We start from the raw sequence: 27,432 nt of genomic DNA, 5'->3' as shown, positions 1-27,432 counted from the left end.
ACTGCACCAAATTCTCACCCCACAATTAGTTTCTTAGTTACTGCTCAATTCAGGTATTTTGTGTCTCAAGATCCTAAATGTAGGGATCAAGAGTTGGGTCCCCACAGGGACCAGGTCAGGATCTACTTGTTTGCTTATTGTTTGACCCCTCACAGTCTGTGCAAGCTCCACAGGAGGAGCCACCCACCTATTTCAGGAAAAATCTGTGTGTACAGGGGGTAAACAGCGCAAAATAGACCATCCAATTCCCTTTGAAGAAAACTCACACATCAGATTCTTGTTTTCCGAGCATTTTCAATCCCAGGTTGGGTGAATCCACAGATGTGGAACTCGTGTCCACGAAGGGCTATGTTCCTTTTGTCTCAGAGCTGCCAAAATGTTCTGACTTTACAGAGTAACAATGCCTAAGACAAACAATCATAGGCCAAAACAGACAACAAAATTCTTTGGAAAGAAACAAAAAGCTGCCATAATCAAAACCATATGGTACCTGCCTAAGGACAGACACAGTCCCATGGAATACAATAGAGAGCCCACAAGTAAGTTCTTGTGTATATGGGCAATTGATCTTTGGCAAGAGTGGCAGAACCATTCAATAGAGATAGGACAATCTTTTCAACAAATGGAAACACTGTATCTACATGCAAAGCAATGGAACTGAATGCATCCCTCATACCACATGCGTAAATTAATTCATAGTGGATCAAAGACCTAAACACAAGTGCTAAAATCAAAAAAATTCCATGATGAAACATTGGGAGAAATCTTTAGGACATTGGATTTAGAAATGATTTCTTGTATATGACAGAAAAACACAGGCAATGAAATTAAAAAGACACATAAGTTAGACTTCAGCAAATTAAAGTCTTATGTGTATGAATGATACTATCAAGAAGTAAAAAGTCAACCCACAGAATGACAGTACATGTTTGTCAATCTTATGTCTGATAAAGGATTACTATCTGGGATACGTAAACAACTCTTAATGACTTAGAAACAACAGCAAAAATCCAATTTGAAAACAGTGAAAGGACTTAAATATACATCTCCCCGAACAAGATAAAAGAATAGGCAGTGAGCACATCAAAAGATCTCAGCGTCACTGTGTATCTGGGAAATGCAAGTCACGCCCGCCATCGGATTCCCTTTCAGATCCTTTAGGATGGCTACAGCCAAATTAACAACAATAATACAAAGAATAGAAAAGGCAAATGACAATTTTCAGGGAGGATTTGGAAAATTAACAGACTTGTGCATTGCTGATGGTGTGATGGAGGCCTTTGTCTTTTAATTAAACTTGTTTCTAACTGATATGATTAAAGCTGCGGTAGAAGCCTTCCCGAGGTCAGAAAGAGAAAAAGGGAGGCATCGGTCCTGGGAATGAAATCTGGTTGTTTTCTGCTTGCCGATGAACGCTTCAATGGCAGTTACTATCTGCTTATATGTAACCATTTCAGGTTTCGCTCTGCTTGTTAGTACAGAGCAATGACTGTTGATCCTTGCCAGACAACACATTGCTCAATATGTGCACATCACTCATCACCAAATAACTGGACCTGTTAGACTTGAGTGAGACACAATATGAAACACCTGGCGAGTGTACAGTCTGCAGATACACATGCAAAATTCATGGAAAGCCAGCCATTAAGAAAAATCTCTCAAGGACACCCACACCTTATCATATAAATACTTATAGCAGTTTCTTCTGCCTGGTACCACATATCTGGCTATGGAGAAAAAATAAGAAGACGTACTACAGGCAAAAAGCAGTTTGAAGAGAAAGCATCAGAACCAGACTCAGAGATGGCAAGGATGTTGGAATCATCAGACCCTAAAGTTGAAACCATTCAGATTAAGATGCGAAGAGCTCCACCGGATAGAGCAGGCGTGCAAGACAGACAGTGGGAGCAGAGAGGTGAGGGCTCTAGGAAAAACTAATAAGAAATGTGAAAAATAGTAATAATGATGATAAACCTGTAACATCAAGAGAATGAAGACAAGCCACAAAGTGGAGAGAATATTTGCAAAAGATGCACCTAGTAACAGAGCGTTATTCAAAACACACAACTCCCAGAAACTCCATAGTAAGAACACAAACAACCAATTAAAGAAATGACCCAAGGTCTGAGCAGACAGATCTCCAAAGAAGAAATACTGGTGGCAAATATGCAAATGAAAGCTACGGAGATGTAAGTTAAAGCAACCGTGACACATCACCACACAACTTTCAGAATCCACGTCACTGACAATGCCAGACTTGCTGAGGATACGGACAGACAAGAAAGGTCACCCATTGCTAGTGGGAAGAGAAATGGTTCAACCACTCTGGAAGACAATTTGATGATTTCTTAGAAAATAAACACTTCTTTCCATCAGATCCATGCACTACTTGGTATTTGTGCAAAAGAGCTGAAAAATATGAGTTTTCACAGGAAAGCTCACACACGGATGTTTATGAAGCCTTTATTCATAACAGCCCACACCTGGAAGCATCATCCATGAGTACTTGAATGGATAAATAAACTGCAATGTATCCGGACAATGGAAGGTTATTCCAAGGACAGAGAAAACTCTCAAGCCATGAAAAGGCATGGAGGCAACCTGGATGCATGTTACTAAATGCAAGACTCATCAGAAACAGCTCCATGCTCTAACTATGTGACCTCTGGGAAAAGCACAACAAAAGAGTTAGTAAGATCAGTGGTTACCAGGGTTTGAGTGGAGGAAAGGGTGGGGCCCAAAGGATGTTTAGGGACGGGAAACCACTCGTGTGATGCTATAATGGTGGGGACACATGATTACACACACAGGCCATACGGCTCCAGGAGTGAGCCTGCCACTGACGCTGGTCTCCGGGTAACGACTGCCCAGAGTGTGGGATGTCTGTAGTCTAGAACGCACTGCCTGGCCAGGCGCTGATGGAGCGGGCAGCTGCGAGTGGCAGGGACAGTGGTCTGTGGAAACCTTCTATACTTACTGCTCAGTTTTGCAGTGAACCTAGACTTCTCCTTTAAAAAAAAATCTATAAAAATAAATTCACATGTTAGGAAAGGAGAAAAACTGGGGCCAGTAGAAAGCGCTGCCTGCAGTGCTGACACCCCATAATGGGCACTGGTTCAGGTCCCGGTTGCTCCACTTCCACTCCAGCTCTCTGCTGTGGCCTGAGAAAGCAGTAGAAAATGGCCCAAGTGCTTGTGCCCCTGCACCCATGTGGGAGACCCAGAAGAAGCTCCTGGTTCCTGGCTTCAATCTGGTCCAGCTCTGACTGTCACAGCTGATTAGGGAGTGAACCAGCAGATGGGTCTCTCTCTCTCTCTCTCTCTCTCTCTCTCTCTGCCTCTATGTAACTCTGCCTTTCAAATAAATAAATCTTAAGAAAGAGAGAGAGAGAAAGAAAGAAAGGAAGAGAGAGTTTGGCAGAGAATAAATTTATTGTGGAGCTGGGAAACTGTTCAACAGAGGAGAATGGACAGGAGATCTGGTCCAGGATACACAGCAGGCAGAGGAGTTTGAATGTAAACTTGGCAGACCTTTGCCATGGGTCGACGCAGGGGTGAGGCAGAAAGGAATTCTGAGGGATGTGGAGGGATGAGTCCCCGTGTCTTTGTCATCACAACATCAGGCAGTGAATGCCCAGTGTGGTCAGCTCTGGGGTGTTTGCCTTCCCTTGTAGTGTCAAGGTTTTAGCATAAGGCTCACTGGACTTAAACACTGGATGCTTCCTGGGCCGGTGCAATGCTGCTCCACTGTGCCTCGGGTGTCTAGGACGGTGCTGACCTCCCCAGAGGTCTTGGGCCAGAGTCCTTGGTGCAGTGGCAGGAAGTCCCTGGCTCGAAGCTTAGTGAAAATGCAGCCCACTGTCTCCTCCTAGCAGCTGTAATAACTCGTGTATCGCACGAGTCCATGTGTGAGCCTGTGACAGGCAGACGCCTAGGCTTAGGCACGAGGCGCATCCCAGGTCAGGTGACACCCTTAGACAGGAGTGGCTTGGGGAAAGAATAGCTCAAGTTGAAAACAAATGTGACGTCAGTTGGCCAGAGAGCTCACATAGCCACAATTTTACAAAGTCTTACAGTGTAACAAGTTCCTATTTCATATCTTTAAGTCTTCAAGCTTTAGTGGTTCTTGGTACCATCGACTGCCACTTTAGATTTCATCCCGTTTTAAGACGTCCTTTAAAATCCAGTTTTGACAAACAATTGCACCTCCGAGCGGAGTCAGTGTGGCGACCACGCAGCCCAGGCACGCACAAGGGCAGGCGCTCCAGCGCTCTGCTGTTGCTGGTTTGAGATGGTATCATTAGGGCTGTTCTCACCCTGCACAACACTGCAGACCAGGGGACATTTGTAGAATGAACAATAGAAGACATGGCCTGGGCACGAGAAAGCAACCAAGCGTTTCATTGGCGTTTCTACCCTTCTGTTTCAATGTGGATCCACTGGTTGCCTCCAGTCTTTGGCCTGGTGGTTCCCTGCCAAAATACTCAGTGTTTAATTTATTTTTCTTGCCGTCCTTAGAGCCATTAAGGTTTCTTTGTTTCTGAGGAACTATGGAAAGTAATTCTAAAGCTAAGCTTCAAGGAGAGGAAATTATCCTCTCATCAGGGATCTCCAGTGCCCAGGCGCTAGAAACCTGAGTTCTCTTCAAGCAGTGACAAGAATGAAACTTCAAAATCTCCACCAAGCAGACAAGGCCTTGCTGGGATTCGAACCCAGGATCTCCTGTTTACTAGACAGGCGCTTTAACCAGCTAAGCCACAAGGCCCCATGTGTCACACATGGCTGTGATACCGTATTTTACAAAATTTCACACTTCTGCTTGTCCATGGTTTTGTTTCTTCAGGATATAATAAAAAGGTACTAGGACTATAGACAAACCCAGAGAGGAAAGTTGTTCTCGCTCTGGGGAAAAACAGAGCCTGGCAGAGATCTTTCTACCAGTGGTGGCCCACAGCCACGTTCGCTCGGTTCGGCTGTGTCCTGCTGTTCTGTCCTGCGCTTGTCCTGCTGCGTTGCAGTTTCACCAGCCCAAGCTCCCAGCAGCGGCCACGAGGGCTTTTCTATCACTGGTGCTGTGACACCTGGTTTTGTTCAGTTTTCTGGTTTTGCCCAGGTAACGGTGGTGAAATGGCATCTCTTGACTTTTTATTTGTGTGATTACTAACAACTTGACACAAGTTTCTCCTCCTTGTTTCTCCTCCAATTGCCGTTCCCAATCTTTACTCATTTCCTTTAGATTTTGATGTCCTGATGGCTTCTCACTATTAGATATAATCTATCTATGTATAATAAGTATAATATATTAGGCCCTTGCCATTTTCAAGTGATTCACTTATATTCTCCCATTATCATACCTATTTCACTATACATCAGAGGCATGGTTCTCGTGTGTTATAACAAACTCCAGTGAGTTCTTTCCTTTTCTCCATAAAGCATGTGAGCTGTGCTTCTCCAGTGGGAACCCTCTGTCCCTGAACTCATGGCATCTCTTGCTTTTAAGCCATACATACAAATTGTACCTCTTCATGGGGTACCACGTGATGTTGTTCTCACACACACGTACATATTGTGCAAATATAGTTACGACCTCAAACATCTCCTTTATGGTGAAAACACAAAATCCTTTCTTCTAGCTCAAAAACAAAACAAAACAAACAAACAAAAACAAAAACCACCATACAGCACATTGTTATCCAAAGCCATCTTTGCTGCACAGTTCCTACAGCCTCGCAGATGGTGGAGCGCGCGGTGTGCCTCGCGTTAGCAACACCATGGCCGGACTCGGCGTCCACACGCGATGCGCTCGCCCTGGGGCTTTCCACGCAACCGCCCGGCCCCCTTGCACCCCGTCTCCAAAGCCACTTCCCGCCCCTGCAAGAAGATGGAATTTTCTTCCTCTCTCAGGGAAAGCAGGAACGCCCAGGCTGATGGCACCTCCTCTCAGCCTGGCCAGACACAGCGCGGAGCCGTCACCCAAGGGCTCCAGAGCAAGGACCTGGACCCTGACCGCGAGGTCCGTGTGTGCGCGACCCCCTGTGCGCGCGCAGGAGACCCCGCAGCCGCCAGGCGCAGTGCCGGTCCCCGACCCCGCAGGGCGCGGGCCCTGGGGCTCCGGCGCTGGAACCCGCGGTCCCCGAGGGGAACTCCGCCCTGGAAGGGGGCCCCGGGCTCTCCGCCTGCGCCGGCCCTCCATAGCTTTTCTTTCCGAATCCCTGCGGAACGTGCGGCCGACGGAGCTGGGAGGCGCGGTGTTCCCTCTGCCGCCACCCCGAGCCTGTCTTCGTGCAAAGCCGCGTGAGCACGAGTTGCGCGGGTCCCCGGGCGCAGCGCGGCTCCCTCGCCCCGCGCCTGGCCGCAGTGGCTGCAGAGCTAAGGCGGCCGAGAGCCGCTTCCCGTCGCCGCCTGGGTTCGGGTCCGGTGCCGGCACCGCTGAGAAAACGCTCCTGCACCTCCTCTCCCCGAGTCGCTGTTTGCTTCTTTCTGCTTGTTTAAAGCCAAGGTTTTGGTCTGAGTCCAAAGGCAGAAAAAGCAAACCGACAAAAAGACCAGTGCGGTGCTGTCTGCGGTCGGGGGCGCGGTGGGAGGCCAGCCTTCCGCTCCAGCTACCTGCCTCACTCAGTTTAAATGTTTTACCAGTACCCTCACAGAAACCGCGAGAACAGCGACTGATACAGCTGGGTACCCCGGAGCCCTCTCCGGGTGACACAGTGTAAGAGAAAGCAGGATTACAGAGCGGCGTAGAAGGTTAAGCCGCCAGCCGCAGAGCCGGCATCCGACACAGATGCCGGTTGAGTCCCGGCTGCTCCACTTCCCATCCAGCTCTCTGCTTCGGCCTGGGAAAGCAGTAGAAGATGGCCCAAGTCCTTGGGCCCCTGCACCCACCTGGGGGACCCAGAAGAAGCTCTGGCTCGGGCTTGGGCCTGGCCCAGCCCTGGGGCCATTGTGGCCATTTGGGGAGTAAACCAGCTGATGCATGATTCTCTCTCTCTCTCTGTCTGCTCTTTCAAATAAATAAATAAACCTTAAAAAAAAAAAAAAGGAAGAACAGCTTCCACCAACCTGGACACAGTAGAATGAAAGAAACAGATGTAATTTTTTTTTATTATTTCATTTATTTTTGTAAACATTGATTTATTTATTTGAAAGTCAGAGAGGGATATCTTCCATCTGCTGGTTCATTCCCCCAGATGGTGGCAGCCAGCTACGGCTGGGCCAGCCTGAAGCCAGGAGCCAGGAGCTTCTTCTGGGTCTCCCAGATGGGTGCGGGGCCCAAGGACTTGGGCCATCTTTGGACGATTTTCCCAGGCAGGTAGCTGAATTGGTAGTGGAACAGCTGGGACACAAAGCAGTGCCCATATGGGATGACAGCATCGCAGGCTCAACGCCAGCCCTTTAATTTAATTTTTAAAGTATGAGTAATATATTTGTGTCATTCAAAAATGAGAAAGGCGTAGTGAAAAGCCCCTCCTTCCACCATCCTCTCAGACCCCCCACCTCTACCTTATACACCCTTCCTGGTCTTCCTTGTGCCATTTGCAAACATGCATATCATCTGATTTTACCTAAGTAAACTATTTACCCATTATTTTTGCAGTTCCATTTTTCATTTATATATAGATCTCCATTTTACCAGTACTTAGATTACAAATAGTACTTTCAAAGTTTTATAGTACCAAAACAGAAACTCATTTTCAAATGATTTTATCCAACCCAGCTGGAACGGAGTCTGCAAACGTCTCTTCCTGTGCAAGTCGATAGCGTCTGAGAGAACAAGTATAGCAAGAGGAGAAAAATGACACCTTTAGTTTTTTTCCCTCCAGTGAGGGAAATGATTTTTTGCCTGAAGCAGTGAGGTAGTCAGCGATACCTGCTTAGAAGAAGCTGATGGTCCAAGGAAATGATGCATTAGTTCAACAAGTACCTGTCAAATAAAGACATTCAAGAAATATCAGGGGGCTTGTGGCTGGTCTCAAGACCCAGCTGCTCCACCTGTGGCGCCAGCATCCCAATGGGTGCCGGTTCTAGTGCCGGCTGCTCCTCTTCTGATCCAGCTCTCTGCTGTGGCCTGGGAAAGCAGTGGAAGATGGCCCAAGTGCTTGGGCCCCTGAACTCACGTGGGAGACCCAGAAGAGGCTCCCGTCTCCTGGCTTCAGATCGGTCCAGCTTCAACCATTGCAACCGTTTGGGGAATGAACCAGCAGATGGAAGACTTTTCTCTCTCTCTGCCTCTGCCTCTCTGTAACTCTGGCTTTCAAATAAATAAATAAATAAATAAGTCTTTTTTAAAAAAAGAAATTATCAGTAAGCTAAAAAAAGAATACAAAAGAATTTTTACAGGGTGATAATTCCTTTTCAAAAATGTATACACACTAATTATGTGTGTATATATATATATACATATATATATGCATGTACAAAAATGTGCTTTGGAATGTGGTGGGAAATATATATGTGCTTATCCATATTTGTGATTTTTATAATAATCTTCTATAATACTTTAAAATAAAAATCAAGAGAAAAAGGACTTCAGAAATAGTGAAAAAGCAAAAATCAGTCCTTCAGATCATTGTGTCAAAGAAATATCCAGCACAGATGAGGGCATAAAAAAGAGATCCACCCTGAAATACTGAACACAGAACTTTAGGAAGACTCTCTTGCCCTGGGGTTCAAGGCTGCCTGGAAAACTGCTCTCCAACCCCCCCCCCCCCCCCATAGTGGCAAGGAAAGACAGTGGAAGTTAGAACAATAACATTTCAGGATCCCATGAATCAGATTCTGTAGCTAAAAGAGCTCCCTGAGGATGGTCTCTGCCTGGTCGGGGATGAATTTGTCTGGCAGGCAGAGGGGTGTGTAGCCTTTTAGAACCAGAGCTCTGCGACTGCACAGCCGGTGTAGACCTACCCCAGCTGACACTGTTTAAAGGGAAACGGAGTGAATCCTTGACAATATTGCCTTCCAGTCCTGGCTCTGCCACTTACTCTTGTTGAGCCACAAGGTCCATTTTCTCATCCCCTACCCCAAGGAGGAATTCTGAGAAAGCACACACACACACCATACAGCACAGTGCCTGGTAAACAATAGGTGCTCAATATCTATTAGTTCTTTTTCCACTACAAAGAAAACCATTCTCATCCCTCATAAGCGACCCTTAAAAAAAAAATCTTTCTGTCCAGTTTCTATGGCATTCTAAACATTCTAGATGTTCATTTCTGGCATATCTAAAAGACTACATCCTCTCTCCAACACTTCCGTCAACCAAATACTTGTGTTAGATGTTCTTGGAGGAACAGGAACAAGAAATGCTTCACCCTCGCCTTGGGCGTATCTTTTCAGCCAGGCAATTGGGACTTGGTCTTTGGAATCCCGAGGCTTCACTTGCTCACCATGAGGATGTTCAAATGGTCACTGCCCTTCTGGTGACATCAGGTGGCCTGAAACCATGGGGAGGAAGAAATTCTGTGCCCAGTGGCAACACCAGCTGCAGTGCCACTGTGTGGACCAACAGCCAGTCACACAGGCAGAGGGGGAGGGTTTTTATCAGATGGCAAAGGAGCTTTGCTGTAGACCACGAAATATCCCTGCAGAACAGGAACTCCAGGAAGGGTGGGTCCGTGGCGCCGATGGAGAGGAGGCACCTGTCGAGTCCAGGGGCCGAAGCATCTGGCTGCCTGGCTGCTGCCCCTGGCACCCGACCCACCTATCCTCACTTTCGCTGCCACCAACACACCTGTGCTCCAGGAAACAACCCCGTGAGAAGGTGGAAATCAGTTCCTTCTACGATCAGGGCCTCTGGCCTCGGAGTGGGTGTGAGCGGCCGAGGCCCCCCAAACACGGGTGGGGAATCCTCTCCCAAGAGTTGGCTTTTTCTGCTGTGGCTTGATCTTGTCTCCTCTAGTGAAATGGTACCTGTGAGGCTTGGTCAAGATTTTCAAACTCCCTCAGCTCCCAAACACTGGGAATTAGAATGGGCGGAAGGCGTGTAAGAAAATAATGATTATACAGATACTTCTATGACGATGATCTCTGCCTCTCAAAGAGTTCAGCAGGGCCCAGGGACTAAACTGAGTTCTTCACATTAGCTTTTATTATCACCCTAAGCACATTATCTGAACTGGCCACATGCATTTGCAATGTGTCCAAGAGCCTCACACTTGGTTTAACACTGTTACTGTCTTGCAGTCTCTCTCTGTAATTCATTTTGTATGGGGCCTCATACATCATGTAGCGGGTTTGACAATGCCCTCAGACTACTTTCTGTTATCAAGAAACAGAGATCGTCCTTTCTCATATTCTGCCTTCCAGCCCCTGTTCAAAGTGTGTGTGGAGCAGAACTTCTCAATCCTGCTTTTGTGTTTGCATCATAAATCTTAAATGCAAGAAAAGAAATTGAACTAGAACATTTTTGAATACAGCAGGTCACTGGACAATGGGAGGAAGTCGTGGCTGTGCATCCGAGGGGCAGTCATGCTCAGAAACCCAAGACGATGGGGGAGGTGAGGAGACAGGGACAGGTTGTTACTGTAACCTCTACACATGAGAGATTCACTTTACCTCCCACCTGGGAGCTTCGCTCTGGCTCCTCAGCCTCAGAGAAGCAATGATCACTCAGCAGAGGGCAGGCACAGGGCAAGGCTGGATACCTCTACGAAGCAAGGAAAGCTTGCAGGTGCCTTTGGTTGGATCAAGTGCATGGCCCACTTCCAAAATGTGCGTATAGTGCATAAGTAAGGAGAGGAACGCATAACTACCTGCTAACCCAAGAAAGGGGAGAGAGAGAGAGAGAGAGCGAGAGCGAGCTCGCCTCTGCTTAGCCATCCCAGTTCTCAGAGGCTCTACTACACTTCGATCGGCAGAGCTTATTTCCTTGTCGCTTACCTTCATTCTCTTTCTCCCTGACTCCAGATCACTTTTCTTCTAGACTGTTCTTTGCCCCTCCACCCTCCTGAAGACTTTCCAAGTGGTAAATCAAGGTAATGTTCCTCCGTGATCCCAGGGCCGAAAGGGTCAGGGCTCAGTCCTGCCTTTCTTGACCCGTGGCAGTACAGACAAAAGCACAGAGAAGAGACGTTGCTGGGAGTCAACTTTAAAGATCACCGGCAATTCTTCTGTTTTATTTTCTATTGCTTAGTTTGGATTTTTCAGGCAGCAGCTTAACCTGCTATGTCACAGCACCGGCATCCCACATGGGCGCCAGTTTAAGTCCTGACTGCTCCACTTCCAATCCAATGCTCTGCTGATGTGCCTGGGAAAGCAGTGGATAATGATCCAAGTACCTGGGTTCCTGCATCCATGTGGGAGACCAGGAAGAAGCTCCTGGCTCCTGACTTTGGATCGGCCCAGCTCTGGCCACTGGCTATTTGGGGAGTAAACTAGCTGATGGAAGACCTCTTTCTCAGTCTGTCTCTCTGTCTTTCTGTCTCTCTCTGTGTCTCTCTTTCTCTCTGTAACTCTGCCTTTCAAATGAATAAATAAATCTTTTAAAAGTATTTAAATATGAGTACATTCATATTTGATACTTTTTATTTTTTTCTTCTAAGCAGCAAAGGAAAGCAATGGATGGCAAAGCTTTCAGCTGCCAGTGAATTTACATACACAGGCATCCAAAGAGCCAAGAGGTAAAATGTGTTCATTGCAGGAGCGGAAGTAGAAGAAGTGGGAAAACACTGGATCGTGGGGGGGGGGGGAAGGCCCCAGGAAATCTTGGGGAGAGCACCTCCAGGGGTACAGGCATGTGGGGGAAAACATACCCAGGAAGCAGTGACGTAGGTGAAGAAGAGAGAATGAGGCTCAGAGAGCAGGCATGTGACAGGGAGAGCCGGAAAGAGACCAAACCTTGGCTGTCATCACAGAGTGAGATTCCCTGCCCCACGGTCATGGCGTCACCTGCCCCTGGAGCTCACAGCGGGGTTTCTCAGAGTTCTTTGGCACCCAGTGCAAAGTCATTTGCTTGTGGCTCCTTTCTCTGCTCCAGGAGCAGGAAGAAACCTTGTGTTCTGAATCCCATTCCTGAGAGGACTCCAAGCTATGCGGTCACTGAGCCAGTGGCAGGTGGTGGACATATTATGGGGCAGGGGACAAGAGGAAGATGTCGCCATGTTTGGGACTGGGGAAGACTTCTAAATCAACCCCCCCCCCAAGCTGGGGAAGACTTCTAAATCAACCCCCCCACCACCAAGCTGGGGAAGACTTCTAAATCAACCCCCCCACCACCACCAAGCTGGGGAAGACTTCTAAATCAACCCCCCCCACCAAGCTGGGGAAGACTTCTAGATCACCCCCCCCAAGCTGGGGAAGACTTCTAGATCAACCCCCCCTCCAAGCTGGGGAAGACTTCTAGATCAACCCCCCCCCCAAGCTGGGGAAGACTTCTAGATCCCCACCACCACCAAGCTGGGGAAGACTGCTAGATCAACCCCCCCCACGCTGGGGAAGACTTCTAGATCACCCCCCCCCAAGCTGGGGGAGACTTCTAGATCAACCCCCCCCCCCCAAGCTGGGGAAGACTTCTAGATCCCCACCACCACCAAGCTGGGGAAGACTGCTAGATCAACCCCCCCCACGCTGGGGAAGACTTCTAGATCACCCCCCCAAGCTGGGGGAGACTTCTAGATCAACCCCCCCCCAAGCTGGGGAAGACTTCTAGATCCCCACCACCACCAAGCTGGGGAAGACTGCTAGATCAACCCCCCCCACGCTGGGGAAGACTTCTAGATCACCCCCCCCCAAGCTGGGGGAGACTTCTAGATCAACCCCCCCCCCCAAGCTGGGGAAGACTTCTAGATCCCCACCACCACCAAGCTGGGGAAGACTGCTAGATCAACCCCCCCCCCCACGCTGGGGAAGACTTCTAGATCACCCCCTCAAGCTTGGGAAAACTTCTAGATCACCCCCCCAATCTGGGGAAGACTTCTAGATCAACCCCCCACCACCACCAAGCTGGGGAAGACTTCTAGATCAACCCCCCACCACCACCAAGCTGGGGAAGACTTCTAGATCAACCCCACCACCACCACCAATCTGGGGAAGACTTCTAGATCAACCCCACCACCACCACCAAGCTGGGGAAGACTTCTAGATCAACCCCCCCCCAAGCTGGGGAGGACTTCTAGATCAACCCCACCACCACCACCAAGCTGGGGAAGACTTCTAGATCAACCCCCCACCACCACCACCAAGCTGGGGAAGACTTCTAGATCAACCCCCCACCACCACCAAGCTGGGGAAGACTTCTAGATCAACCCCACCACCACCACCAAGCTGGGGAAGACTTCTAGATCAACCCCCCCCCCCACGCTGGGGAAGACTTCTAGATCACCCCCCCCCCCAAGCTGGGGAAGACTTCTAGATCACCCCACCCCCAAGCTGGGGGCAGATGGGCAGCATAAGTCACACCCTCTGCCGGCTTTCTTTTTTCTTCTCTGGCAAATGAGATTCAACATCACAAGATTGAGGGATAGGTGGCTTCTCTTACGTCTATCCACCAGGTTAGTGGTAAGGTGGATCTGCATGGTTACGGACAAGGCAGAGAGCAATGACCAAGCACAGCCATGTGTGACCCCCATGAAGACCAAAACATCTGCACACCTGATACAAGATTGATCCCACGGTGCTGTAGGTGAGATTTTGCGTCCCTGTGGTACACCAGTGCAAGCCTACTGTGATTTCTAGTGAGTTTGTGGGTATTCCCAAAGGCAAATAGCTCCTGGGACGCAGGGCCCGGGAGAGTGCAAAAGAATGCAGCCTACAAATCTCAGAGAGAGTAATTCTACTCGCTGTCCCCTGGTGAATTGGCCAGCAGAGAGTAGGGATGGGGTAGAGGGAATGAATGTCCTGACCTGCTTCATTCACGGCCCTCAAGTCCTGAGCAAACTTAGGCTTATCAGACTTGGCTCCTCAACAGTCAACAGGGAGGTACTTCAAGGAAACCTGCAGGGCTTGGTCAATCCTTGCCCAAGGAGCCTGCTTAGAACCGGTGAGATTCCAGCTGTTGCTTCAGGTCTTTGGGGACATTGCTCAGCCCTGGACAAGTGGCCAGTCTGCTACTAGTATTTTCTCTATAGGTTAGACATGGCCAGCCCATCCCACTCCACCCTGGGCCCTGGGCCCATATGCCTGAATTAACCCAAGCCAAAATGCCATCTGGACCAGTTTCAGGATCCTTGGGTGCCTTGTGGAGGAGAGCCAAGAATTCTAACCCCAGCTCTTTGGGACTTCACTGCTACTCCACTTTAACCAAAATGCACACCGGCACCCAGTTTATTTAGCAGGTCTCTTCCCAAGAGCGGGATAGGGCACCGGGACACATACAGATGAGCGAGTCACGACTTTAGAACCCAGTGCACAGGTTAAAGACTCCAGGAATCTCTTCCTTTCTCATTCCCCTGACGCTCCTTCAGAAGTACCTTCCCTCTTAGAGAGAGAGCTCCTGTTAGTACTCAACACAGACTATGTGGTTCCGCTGTGTTGGACAAAAACCCAAGTTTCCCCCTTCCTGTCCCTTGGGCAGCCCAGGGGAGACGTGGATCTTACCATGAGGAGCTGGTTGGGGAGCTCCCGGCCCTGTCGCATCCCTCTTCTCTGCCAAGGGGAGTTGAAAGGACCCAGGTTTTTCTGAGTCCTTCTCTGGGACAGCTTGGATACTCCAATTCCCAGTCTCTCCTGCTTGCAGTACGCACACTGGTTAGGCCATACGTTACCTGGAGGTCCCCACTGGAAGCCAGGGTTTACTGGCCCATGACAGCTTCCCTTGACTTCCTGGGTTAATGAGCAGCCTCAAGAGCAACAACCAAAAAAAAAAAAAAAAAAAAAAAAATGCCTCCTGCCTTGGCCCTTTTATGTCACCCTTCTCATCTTCTGCTACATCTTAATTGTTGAAAACCTTAAAAGCAATCTCTGCCAATCAGAAGGAAATGGTCAATGGAGCAGCAGCCAACTTTCTCTGAGTGTTCAGCCACAGCTCTAAGGTATGGAGGTGTTCAGAACTACCTGACTTGGGCTTCAAGGTCCCGAGAAGCCTGCAGGCTGAGACGCTCGCTTAGCTGCTCTAGAGGGCAGAGGGATTATCTCCTGGTTCCTGCAGTATCCGTCTTCATTTACTCCAGTTTGTGGGGGGCCTGCTGACTTCTTGCATGCCTTTAGCATCACTTTCCTATAATGCTGTCATCTCTGTAGGTCCCCGATGCATAGCAGGCACCATCATAGGGTCTGATTCCTCAAGCCAACCTCTACACCTGTTTATCAGCTTGATTGACAGCTGCTCATCAGCTTCTGCCCGGGCCTTTGCTAGCACAACTAGGGTTTTCTCTGCTCTTAGAAGGATGGTCATTTAAGGGTTAAAGATCTGCCCAGGTGGGGTTTGTGAGTTAGGAACTGGACATGCCCCTTACCAGTGACAGGAAACCCTTAGGGTTGGCCCTCAAGCCTTCCAATTACACAAGTTAGAGGAGGTGAATGGCACCACGGAGGGAGGGGGAGCACACCTCCCCCCACTTACAACTAGTGTCCTGCTGAGCTGAGCCATGCCAGTGGTACCACTGAGAACGGTTGGTTATGGTAGGAGCCACGCCACTCCTATAGGCAGAGGCATAGCAATACAGTCAGAGAACAGAGTGGAGTTTTTTTACAGATTCTCAGTGCCAGGAGCTGAGAATCCAGGCCGGGTGCAGGATGCAGCATTCCCCACTTTCCCTTACTTTATACGCGTAAAGAGACCTCCCTCGGGGACTCCAGCCACAGAAGAACTTTCTCTTTGGGTGTAGCAGTGGCAGCGCTGGACTTCAGACCACCTGTCTTCCTTAATAATTGCTTCTGACTTCCAGGGGCTCTTGGTGGTCTCCTGGCTCACCGATAGCACCGTCTTTCCCAAGAGTTTTCCTTCCCTAGTCAATCTTGTGTTTTCTTCTTAAAAAAAAAAAAAGATTTATTTATTTGAAAGGCAAAGCTATATATATAGAGAGAGAAACAGAGAGCGCAATCTTCCATCCACTGGTTCTCTCCCCAAATGGCTGCAATGGCCCGAGGTTGGGCCAGGAGCTTCATCTGGGTCTCCGACAAGGGTGGCAAGAGACCAGCCGCTTGGGCCATCTTCCACCCCAGGCACGTTAGCAGGGAGCTGGCTGGGAAGTGGAGCAACCAGGACTTCAACAGGCACCCATATGGGTGTTGGCATCACAGGTGACGTCCTAACCAGCTGTCCCATTATGTTTATAGTAAATCAAGGTCTGGTTGTCTAAACTATGAAATTCCCTCTCACTGCCTGTTCCCTGCAGAGATCACCAAGCCTAAATAAAATGGTACGAGACAGGGAACACAGGACCCAACAGCCCAGACAAACGGATAAAAAGGCTGGGCGATTTCTCAGACCGCCCATTTTGGGGTCTCCCACAGCCAACTCTGACACTTCTACTCCGGCATCCAGGGAAAGGCTGTCCCTCTCCAGTGCCCGGTTCTTTGCTGATAGCTTCCTGTCCCGGCTTCCAGTTTCAGCAATCTTAGACACACAGGACGGCGGCAAACCCCAATCACGAACTTCTTTGGTGTGGGGGAGCCAGGCAAGATAAAGCAGGAACAAGCGAGCTGGAATCGCAGCTTCTGCCGCCCTGCTTGTGACTCCCCGCCCCCAACCTGTCAATCCAGTAGGCCCGTTTTCCCTGGTGCACCTGTGTCTCATCCTGGACCAAGAAGGAGGCGAGCCAAGATGGCCGAATAGGAGTTGAAACTCCACGCGGGGGCGCCAGGAATCTCCCAGAAGGCCTCAGACACACCGAATTCCACCGTTTGTATTCCATAAAAGAGACGGAGAGCGAGCGAGGGGCCCTTGAGCTCTTGGCTTCTGGGCCACGCTAATGGCTCCTTCTCTGGCCACTTCGTCTTCGGCCCACTCCTGACGGTGACTCCCCGCGTGGGTGGCCCACACGCACTCACTCCCTGTGTCCCCTAGATAAATCCGGCTCTCACGTGCCCACTGTGTTCATGCCTCTGCTTTGAATTCCATTTATCTGTGGGGGCAAGAATCTGGAATAAAGATTAAGCGACTCAGGCCCCTAACACCTTGAAACCACGGGGTGCTGGACAGAGCGGGGTCCAGGTGGCCACTTCAGCCCTTGGATCGCCGAGTCAGCAACTGGGGACCGCCAGGGTCCCAGCGAGAACTCCCGTGCCAAGCAGAGCTGGCAACGCTTCCCCAAGAGCAAACACGCCCTGGACCAGCTGTCCCTGGCAACCGCTTTGCTCCCCGTGGCTAGGAGCAAGCCCACCTGGCTTCATCAATTTCTTGAGTTGATGCATTAGGTCCATCTGCTTGGGGTGTCACCAGCCAGGCTCAAGTGGTGCCCAGAAGGAAGCTTTATTGTGGCGACTAAAGGAGAAAGGGGAAGATACAGATCCTAAAGACCCTGCTTCCGGAGGAACCAGTTAGGGACCTGTGTAGCTTGCAGAAAAAGAGCACAGGAGCGCCATTTCTGCTTGCAATGAACATCAACCTTTGCGAGCGCAAATATCTGACGCTCGCACAAAAAGTCTAAATGGCCCGTACGGGGATCGAACCCGCGACCTTGGCGTTATTAGCACCACGCTCTAACCAACTGAGCTAACCGGCCTCCACAAGCAGCCGTCACGTAATTCAACATTTTCGTCCGAGACTGGGACGCCAACAAAGAAGAGAGATCTTAGCTGTCACCTGTTGGGTCTGCAGTGTAGTTTTGCTTTGCAGGTAGGACAAAAACCTAAGTGGCCCGTACGGGGATCGAACCCGCGACCTTGGCGTTATTAGCACCACGCTCTAACCAACTGAGCTAACCGGCCACCACACACATCACTACCTGTCCCATTTAGAAGATATAAACGACAACTATCACTAACTCAGATTTCTTTGGGAAAACAAAATCCGAAGCAACTTAAAAGCAGTCTTAAAAAAAACAAAAAAAATCCCCGCGTTCTCCCTGGTTAACTACCCAGCGCGCGATGCTTCTCTGGAGACCCGGCCCCCGCACCCCGGCGCCCGGAAGCCGCAGGCGCTGGGGACCTCCGCACCCCTTCCCCGGGGGGCCGGGGCTCCCAGAACGAGCCTGAGCCCGCGGAACCGGGACCGACCCAGGCCGCCGAGTTGGCGGAGTAGCTCATCCTGGGCAAGTCTACTTCTCCCCTCCTCCTCCGCACCTGTTTCATCAGATTTTCAAACATTAATCTGTCGGTGCACACGCTTAAAGCCTTCCTCATGCCCTACCTCTCCAGGTAGACATTTTCCTCCAAAAAAAGGAAAAATGGAATCAAAGGATCAGTTCATTTTGCTGCAAAAAGGTTTTTAATTCCAGGCATCAGAGGGATCTTCAAAAGGTCTTTGAGCATTTGAACAAAACTAGAGATTTCAGAGTTCTGCACTACAACAAACTTATCTTTTAATTCTCCTCTCCACGAACACTTGGGAGTGCTCTGTGTTATCAGATCTTCCTTGGGATGTGCAGGACAATGCAGAACAATGGCTGGGTACTCAGAATTCACAGTTTTCCTTGAAATGAGGATAATATCCTTTGGCTATCCAAATTTGCCTTTGTTTCCTAACCTTCCCTTTCAACGCCATGACTTATTAACTATTCCCCTCTCCTTTTCACTAACTTTGTACAACTTTTGAGTTGGGTGTCACTTGTCTTGCCCTGTGGTGAAAATAATCAAAGTCTACAAACACAAGGCATCATTGTTCTTCCTGAGGGACACTTGCTATGAAGCCGTGAGCCACGTTCCCACTGACATTGACGTCAACAGGCCAAAACAGGGATCACCCCTTGCTTGCTGTGGTGGGTCAGTTTCCTGGGAAGCTGGCAGACAGAAGTTTCTCCAAGAATGCCCTCTGCACTGACACCAGTGAGAGTGGGCAGGATCAAGGGGGGAAGGTAAACTGGGTGCATTGCTACAGAGGCCCCCACAGGTCTCACTGGTGAATCAGAACCAGGAAGGAGCCCTCAGAACCGTGCTGAGGTCAGTGGGTGTGAGCCACGGAGGTGGAAGCAGGTACTCCCTTTGCCCTGAGGCTGGTGCCCAGGCAGGGACTGAGCTGTGAGCCCTGGACAGCTGGTACCCATCCGTGCAGCTGTGGATGCCACAAGGAGTCTGTCAGGTGTGTCACACATCACATTCTTACAGCAACAAGTGTCACACACGTGCTAACTTCTGACTGCTTCTCCACCCCAAATCCTCTGCGGCTGCACAAAGCCTGGCCACCGGAGATTATCCTGAGCCTAGTGGTGAAGACGGTGAACCATTCCCAAGGGGAGCCAGCCACTGCAACCCGCCCTGTGCTCATCCTCCTAAATCTCTTCTTTGGCTTTGGTCTTTCTGGCTTGTTGGCAAATTGCCTGACAAAGTGGCTACTCTGTTGCAGTGTATAGAAATAAGAAATTAAATTCAAATAATACACAATTAGAATTGCCCTCAGGGTTGGCTCTGTGGCTTAGATGGTTAAAGCGCCTGTCTAGTAAACAGGAGATCCTGGGTTCAAATCCCAGCAGGGCCTGTGCTGCTTCCTTTTGTGATTTCACCTGGTGCAAAGTAGAAGAGATGCCACCTGCTGAATATGGAAGAAACCTGCGTTTATCCCCTGTTTGTCTTTAAGCCTTGCTGGGAATCCGGGGTTCCTTGTCATAGAAGACAGAGGTGGAAGTGGGACAATTCCATGATAAGTCACTACCCATAGCTGTGCCCTAACACCATGAGGTTATCCGAGGTGAGATGAGGCTAGCACCAAGGATTGTCCAGCTTTAGGAAGGGGCCCTTCCAGTTATTCTTTGGATTTGCCTGATTTAACTGCTTGTGCAACCTCAGAACCCTCAGCACTCCTGAAATAGAGTTGATATTCAGACCAGTAAACGGCTCTGGTGGTCCCAATGGAAAGCCACGTGTAAAAGTGCACCAATGAGCTCGTAGGAATGGCAGGTTCTGTGAAGGGGGGTGTGCAGTCATGACCTCGTAGGAATAGCAGGTTCTGTGAAGGGGGGCGTGCAGTCATGACCTCCCCTGCCTGCCCCAGGGTAAACCAGCAGTTTCCCTCTGCCTCGTTCCAGTGTCTGTGTCCGTGTGAGTCTGAGGCGGATGTGTCCGTCGCTGTTGCAGTTTTCTGGAAGAAGGGAGTCCACAGAAAGTCATGGATGCTAAGAGGTCGGAGCTGAGTGTCCAACACATGAGTGACTTTGACAGGGCTGGAGGAGGCAGAGAAGCCCAGAATCACGACCCTCTGAGGACACAGAGACCAGCAGGAAACTCTCACAACTGTAATGCTCGTTACTGGGACTGGGATGAGGGGAGTTTACAGTTTAACTACAAGGATACGCATACGAGGTGGTAAGTGAGAAAAGAGACGAGATAGGTAGGGGACTGTGCCACATGCATATCAAAGCAAGAGTGATTCCAATAGTGGCAATGGTCAGTGCTGAGGCCCTGGGGCAGTGATGTGCCTGTTATATTCATGAGAAAACAAAAGGCCAATGGTAACTGCAGCAGATGAGCAAGGAGGAGTGAGTTACAGACGACAATATGGGCTCAGCAAAGGCCCTGGCATTCACTCTGATGAAATGAGGAGATGTTGCTGTTTTTTTTTGTTTTTTTTTTTGTTTGTTTGTTTGTTTTTAGCAAAACTGTGCCACAAAGGCTCTGTCTGACTGCTTTGCATAGAATGTTTTGTAGGACTGGGATGGGCAAAAAAAAGAAACACTAAAAAACAGCTTTGCATATTCCATGTCAGAGAAGAAGGTGTCTTGGACCATGGTGGTAGCAGTCAAGTTGGGAAGAAGTTTGTTAACCTGGATACATTCTAAATGTGGAACAAAGAGAATTCCCTCGTATATGTGGAAGAAAAGAGTAACCGGCCAAGAACGTTGCCAAGATCGCTTGCCTGAAAGTGTAAAAACTTGAAATTGCCAATAAGTGAATTATGCAAGCCTCGTAGTGGAGCAGGTTTCCTGGTGGCCCTAAGGAGTCAGTTTGTAGCTGAGATGTTTATGGTTAGACTCTGAAGCTGAAACATCAGGTGGGAGGTTGACTCTACCAGCCTGAAATTTAGGGAAGAGACTCAGGCTAGAAATGCAAACGAGTGAGTTCTCAGCATGTGCACGTTAACTTAGCTGTGAGGCCGGGTGAGATTACCCCTCCCCCCAGACAAGCATAAATAGAGAAAAGAAAGAGTTCAAGGACTGAGCCCCTGAGATGCTGGCTGAAGCACTGCGACTCCCAGCTTTGCTTGGCCTAGCCACAGCTGTTGCAGGCATTTGGGAAGTGAACCTGTGACAGAAGAGTTCTCTCTCTGTGTCTGTTTCTCTTTCAAATCAGTGAGTAGTTAAAGGATCAATTTAAAAATTAAAAAACTGCTTGCATTGAAATACACTTCTCTCTTAATTCTATTTCTGTGAACTTTTTGAGGTCCCCTCCGAAGCATAAGAACATCATGTGTCATCAGGGAGATGCAGACTAGAGCAACAGTGAGACACCCTACACTCTATCAGAATGGCAAAATCCGGAACGCTGACAACAGCGGATGCTGACAGGCAGGGATGCGGAACAACAGAAACTGTCGTTGCTGGTGGGAGGGAAAAATGTTGCAAACAATTTGAAAGGCAGTTTGGCCATTTCTTACAAAACCTAACATACGTATACCATATGATCCAGTAACCACATGCCTTGGCACCCACCCAAAGGCGTTGAAAACATGGCTCCATAAATACCTTCATGCTACGTTGATAGCACTTTTCATAATTGCCAAAAAGTGGAAACACCAATACATTTGTCATTCCATACATAACCTGCATTGATAAACCGTGGTAGGTTCAGACAATGGAATATTATTTGGCACCAAAAAGAAATGAGCTATCAATCCACGAAAAGACATGGAGGAACCTTAACTGCATATCTCTAAGTGGAAGGTGGTCATAAGACTTGTTACCGTAAAATCAGCTGAAGGAAGCATTTTAAGGAGAACGTATGAAAAGCTACTTACTTGTGGGCTAGGTAAGAGGCAGGCCAGGGGGAAATGTTAGGCACGTGCCAGTCCCCAGTGACCTTGACAAGCGCTTGCAGGACTGGCAGTGGTGGACGCCGGTGATGCTTATGGAAGGGCTCTCCTGATGGTTAATTTTCTCAGAGAGGTAGAAAGCGAAGCCCTCGGTTGCACCTGATGGTGGGAGAGGTGGGGAGCTCAGAATGAGAGACGAACAGGAGGAGTCATTCGCACAGATCCTCACAGAACAACCACCTGGCAGCCTTGACGATGTCCACCTGGCGCTCACGTCTGAACTTAGAGTGGGACCTGCCAGTGCTGTGTGTTGCCGTGTCCAGCTGTCCAGGCCGTGCCTTGCTTTGCCAGAGTACAGCCACCTCAGGAGCCGAGAGCTGGGGCGAGGGGTGAGGAGCAGGAAACAGAGCACTGGGCCCTTGGGGACTTGTCTAAGCCTCAAAGCAGCCTGTAAGCACCAGGAACGTTTCCGGCGCGTGGAGTCAGAAAACAAGTGAAAATCAAACGCCCGTCACAGCTCCAGGAGACGGGTGGAGACGGGGAGACCAGCATGGAAATGACAAAAGGGGCGAGCACAAAAATGGGGGCTCCGCTGCAGGAAGCCAAGGGACTGAGAGGAGCGGCCGACGCTAACGGTCCCCGCCGGGAGCTGCGGGGCACAGGCTCAGCCACCGTGCGGCTCCGGACCGCAGAGGGGACGACAGGGGGACGTCCAGGCGCTTCCACGCTCGCGGACTTGGCTGCTCGGCAGGGAGGCCGCCGGGGCTTCGTCTTTCCGGCCTCGGGTCTCCGGATGGAAACCGGGGGTTACTTCCCTCCGGATCCGCCCGGCTGCACACTGTCTGGAGAAGTCTGGGTGTGAGGTGCGGCGCCTGTGCGGGGGAAGAAACGCTCACGCCGCCGGGAGAAGCCCTGCGAGGGACCCAGCGGGCGCAGACAGTCCCGCCGCTGTGATGGCCGAGTGGTTAAGGCGTTGGACTCGAAATCCAATGGGGTCTCCCTGCGCAGGTTCGAATCCTGCTCACAGCGTTAGCATTTTCTGTCCTGTTTTCGCTGAGCTTCGTCCATCCGAGCCCGCGCGCTGGACTCCGCAGGACGCAGCTCCTAACTCAGTTTTCCGGGAAGCCGCGAGCTCGGGAGCTCCAGCCCCTCTTCCAGCCCCGTTCGCAGCCATTTCGCCTGCTTTGAACAGCCAAGCAGGTGTTAAGCCGGTTGTATACTTGCTGCTGGCTGACTGCCTGGTCCTCAAAACGTATAGTCCTTTTATTGATTTCCTCTTCCCTCTTTTTTTTTAATTTGAGTGGTTTTACCGGCATCACTGAATTGTAACACCGTTCTACAAGTTTCTCTGTAGCGAGCGGTGAGTTTTTTACTCCTTTTGGTACGAGAAGAGAAACACTATGACGTGTGCCCCCAGAAACGGATTTCAGTGCATTTTTTTTTGCAACATCTAAATTGCTCAGCCGCCCATATACATCATCAGTGTCCGATATAAGTGAGAAAAAAATAAATTCGGCTGCAAGCAGATGACAGGAAAAACGTAATGAGGAGCGCAAGACTACACGCGCGCGCGAATGAACGCTGCCGCGAAGGAAAGACCGAGACGTCTCCGACCCCGACGCGGCCGCTCTCCAGAACTCCCGCGGGGAATGCGCCGCGCACCAGCCGGCGCAGGCTAAGTCGCGCTGTCCTAAGAGTGTGGGTTGGGGTCCTCCGCGTCTACACCCGGAGCACAGCGCTTCTCCGGCCCGGCCTGGCCGTGCAGGCAGGGAAGCGTTCGTGTCCGGCGGTCCCTGCGGGCGCGGGCCAGTGGCGCAATGGATAACGCGTCTGACTACGGATCAGAAGATTCCAGGTTCGACTCCTGGCTGGCTCGGCGGGCCTAGCTTTTACCGAACTCGCGTGGACACGAGGCTGGGGGTCCTGCGGGTGCCCTCCCGAGGTGATCCACGCGGGGAAGAGGCTTCGGAAACGTCATTTTTCCTCTGCCGGGCCTTGCCGCCGCGAGACGTTCCTGCAAACCAAAGCCGCTGCGAGGGACACGGGACAAAGTCCTGCCGCGGTCTGCACACTTGCGAGGCGGCCTCGGCATGGGGCGCCCGCGCCGCGGGGAAGCCCGGTCGAGCGGCGGGAGACGCAGCTGGACCCGGGCCGGAGGAGGCGAGGGTCCCCGCGCGCGCCCCGGGGCGCTCCGGCCGGACAGCTGGGCCTTCCGCGGAGGCCGGGCCGCCTGGCTCAGGTCCTGGGATAAACTTCCCAACGCGTGTGTGCCACTTCTGTTTAAAAATAAATGAACAAAAGGGGGCTGTCCTGTCCTTTGGTAGAGAAGAAAGTCTGAAAGTCGCTTTGGGGACACTGGCCCCTGGGAAGCCAAAACAACTGGCCCGTACGGGGATCGAACCCGCGACCTTGGCGTTATTAGCACCACGCTCTAACCAACTGAGCTAACCGGCCTGGCGTTGAGAAGCTGTTTTTAATTAAAGTACAAAAAAGTTTCTGGTGTCTTTACGTCTAAACAAAGATGAAAGGACATTCTTTTTTTTCTCTCATTCTCCTCAAAAAAGGCCTTCGCGCCGTTTCCACAGACGCCAGGCCGCGGGCGCGCTCAGGCCCGCACCAGAGCGGGCGAGGTCTCGGCGAGCTCTCCCGCGCCCCGGCGCCACGCGCGCCCTGCAGCCGGAGACCCGCGGACACGCGCCGGCGCCGGGCTGGAGCCGACCGGGCGGCCGCCGGGGGCGCGCTCTCCGCGCTCACGGGAGCCCGCGCGCCTCAGGAGCCGCCCGCCGCGCGCCTCAGGAGCCGGGTCCCGCGTGCCCGCCGCGCGCCTCAGGAGCCGAGTCCCGCGTGCCCGCCGCGCGCCTCAGGAGCCGGGTCCCGCGTGCCCGCCGCGCGCCTCAGGAGCCGGGTCCGCCGCCCGCCGCGCGCCTCAGGAGCCGGGTCCCGCGTGCCCGCCGCGCGCCTCAGGAGCCGGGTTCGCCGCCCGCCGCGCGCCTCAGGAGCCGGGTCCCGCGTGCCCGCCGCGCGCCTCAGGAGCCGGGCCTCGCGCGCCTCAGGAGCCGGGTCCCGCGTGCCCGCCGCGCGCCTCAGGAGCCGGGTCCGCCGCCCGCCGCGCGCCTCAGGAGCCGGGTTCGCCGCCCGCCGCGCGCCTCAGGAGCCGGGTCCGCCGCCCGCCGCGCGCCTCAGGAGCCGGGTCCGCCGCCCGCCGCGGGCTCCGTGCGCTGCGGGCCCAGGAGGCGGCACGGCCGCCCGCCCCGCCGCCCGCCGAGACCCGAGGCTGCCGCGGCTCGGCCGGGACAGAAGGCGACCTGACGGAGCAGCACAGGCCCACACGTTTCCCCTCCGGAGTGGAGGTGCGTGCACGCGTGGACCAACGCGGGATTTGGAATCCTGGCGACGAGAGGCTGGGCGCGAGGGGCGGCAGTCGGCGGAGGCAGCGCAGCGACGCCGGCTCCAGATCGACGGCAGGGAAAGGCTGATGGCCCGCGTCGTCGGTTTGTGCTGTGCCTCACGTTGACTCCGCACTGTGTCCTGTAAAGACACACGGACGTTTCCTATCAATCCAGAGTTCTTTTGAAGAAAAAGAAAAAGTTAGAAAAAGAAAGGGCTGGGAGAGCTCCCTGACCCCAGAGCCTCCGGCTTCCTCCTCTCCCACGCAGGGGCCATCGTCACTTCCAGAACGAGCTGGGACAGGTGTAGTCTCCACGGTCTTCGCTCTCCCCTGCGCTCCTGGGTTGTTAGGCCAAAAAGTCGCTCAGCCGTGAGGAGAGGATTAAAAACCGATGAAGAGCAAACAGGCAGACCTCCCTGGGTCTCGGCTTTTGATCAGCAACCGAGTTCTTCTTTATCTTCCCCAAAGTATCCTGTGTGTAATCAAACAGACCTTTCGTGTTTCCAACCCATGTTACAGGCAACAACACCGCGGAGCAGCTGCCACACTACCGAGGTCGACGAACTGAGCAAAAAGCCATCACCGGCTGCCGAAACCCGGGATCGAACCAGGGACCTTTAGATCTTCAGTCTAACGCTCTCCCAACTGAGCTATTTCGGCTGCCCCTGCAGTAGTTCCAACCCATGTTACAGGCAACAACACCGCGGAGCAGCTGCCACAAAGGTCTGAGTCTATTTCACTGACACTACCGAGGTGGATGAACTGAGCCAAAAGTGATCGCTAACTGCCGAAACCCGGGATCGAACCAGGGACCTTTAGATCTTCAGTCTAACGCTCTCCCAACTGAGCTATTCCGGCTGCCCCTGGAGTCACTTCTTGGTATGTCACTGTCAAAGAGTTTTCTCCTGACTTTCTAGTTTCCTCTTGGGAGGTCACGTTTCAGAAAAGGCAAGAGGACACGTGTGGTTCTGAAAATACAAATTGGGTCGGCATAGGGGCTTGCTGAGCCGGAGCTTCCGAGTGCAGTGGAACACTTGATGGAGTGCAGGACAACGCCCTAGGGATCACTTCTAATTTGACACCCAGGCATCTCTGATTCATTGTTTTCTATTCATCAGTATAGGTTACATCAAGTACAAAAATCTCAAGTGTGCAACTTGGAGAATTTTACAAGTTCCTGTCCCAAAGTTAGTCACTGCTCCCAACTCTTGCATCCTGTGCACCTTAATTTCATGTATTTTGGGTGAAATACAGATTGCAATCTTATGTGACTGGCTTCTCTCGCTCTCTCTCTCCCTCTCTCTCACCTGCAAAGGTGTCTTACTGCTTTTCATTAACTTGCATTTTATAGATACATAATGATTTATGGATTCATTCTAATGTTGATAGGAATTGGAATTGTTTCCAGTTTGGAGTTATTATAAAAAGCACTGCTCTGAACTTTCTTGCACACAGCTTTAAGTGACCCATAAGGGCTCATTTATCATACAGAGACAGATGTCATTTCTAAGTCATAGGAAGTATGCACAAAGTACTTCCAAAACTTTGTGAAAAAGATGAAATTAAAATATAGTTTTAATTTTATGCAAAAAATGAAAACTCATGCATATAAAAGGTCCTTAAAATTTATGAAAATATTTATTAATAAAATATATGCATGATTTTCAAAATTTTTGACACACAAAAAAACTTATATTTTAATGCCATTTTCCATGAACTTTTTGAAGTGTCCTCATAGGTTTAACTTCATTAACTTTATCAGATGCTGCTAAACAGTTTTCCAGAAATGAATGCCATTTTACACAACTAACCACAAAATATGAGGCTTCTAGTTGCTTCACGGTCCAGCCAACACTTGGGGTGGTCAGTCATTTTAATGTTAACCATTTGGCCCAGGATGTAGTGATAGTTCTTTGTGATTTTAACTTGCTTGTTTTGATGGATAATCATATTATATTTTTTCATATTTTTTTATTTGATTGCCTATCTTTTTGATTTGTAGTAGCTTGTTACACATGGGTGAAGACAACTTTCTTGTCAGGTATATGTGT

General features: G+C 50.7%; 9 non-coding genes across 9 annotated transcripts; 3 read left to right on the top strand and 6 right to left on the bottom strand.

The window, feature by feature from the left end:
- Window positions 1-4,690: 4,690 nt before the first annotated feature.
- TRNAT-AGU (transfer RNA threonine (anticodon AGU)) lies at window positions 4,691-4,764 on the bottom strand. The gene has a single exon. It is a non-coding gene; the product is annotated as a tRNA-Thr (tRNA).
- A 12,758-nt stretch (window positions 4,765-17,522) lies between these two features.
- Window positions 17,523-17,596, bottom strand: TRNAI-AAU (transfer RNA isoleucine (anticodon AAU)). Its single transcript has one exon. It is a non-coding gene; the product is annotated as a tRNA-Ile (tRNA).
- Window positions 17,597-17,727: 131 nt separating this feature from the next.
- TRNAI-AAU (transfer RNA isoleucine (anticodon AAU)) lies at window positions 17,728-17,801 on the bottom strand. Its single transcript has one exon. It is a non-coding gene; the product is annotated as a tRNA-Ile (tRNA).
- Window positions 17,802-19,432: 1,631 nt separating this feature from the next.
- TRNAT-AGU (transfer RNA threonine (anticodon AGU)) lies at window positions 19,433-19,506 on the top strand. The gene has a single exon. It is a non-coding gene; the product is annotated as a tRNA-Thr (tRNA).
- A 3,434-nt stretch (window positions 19,507-22,940) lies between these two features.
- Window positions 22,941-23,022, top strand: TRNAS-CGA (transfer RNA serine (anticodon CGA)). Its single transcript has one exon. It is a non-coding gene; the product is annotated as a tRNA-Ser (tRNA).
- Window positions 23,023-23,796: 774 nt separating this feature from the next.
- Window positions 23,797-23,869, top strand: TRNAR-ACG (transfer RNA arginine (anticodon ACG)). Its single transcript has one exon. It is a non-coding gene; the product is annotated as a tRNA-Arg (tRNA).
- Window positions 23,870-24,373: 504 nt separating this feature from the next.
- TRNAI-AAU (transfer RNA isoleucine (anticodon AAU)) lies at window positions 24,374-24,447 on the bottom strand. Its single transcript has one exon. It is a non-coding gene; the product is annotated as a tRNA-Ile (tRNA).
- Window positions 24,448-25,968: 1,521 nt separating this feature from the next.
- On the bottom strand, window positions 25,969-26,041 carry TRNAF-GAA (transfer RNA phenylalanine (anticodon GAA)). Its single transcript has one exon. It is a non-coding gene; the product is annotated as a tRNA-Phe (tRNA).
- A 125-nt stretch (window positions 26,042-26,166) lies between these two features.
- TRNAF-GAA (transfer RNA phenylalanine (anticodon GAA)) lies at window positions 26,167-26,239 on the bottom strand. The gene has a single exon. It is a non-coding gene; the product is annotated as a tRNA-Phe (tRNA).
- Window positions 26,240-27,432: the final 1,193 nt, after the last annotated feature.

This window comes from Lepus europaeus, chromosome 3 (assembly GCF_033115175.1).
Source record: "Lepus europaeus isolate LE1 chromosome 3, mLepTim1.pri, whole genome shotgun sequence".
Lineage (NCBI taxonomy): Eukaryota > Metazoa > Chordata > Mammalia > Lagomorpha > Leporidae > Lepus > Lepus europaeus.
The sequence above is the reverse complement of the archived record's forward strand: the minus strand, read 5'-3'. Positions and strand labels throughout refer to the sequence as shown.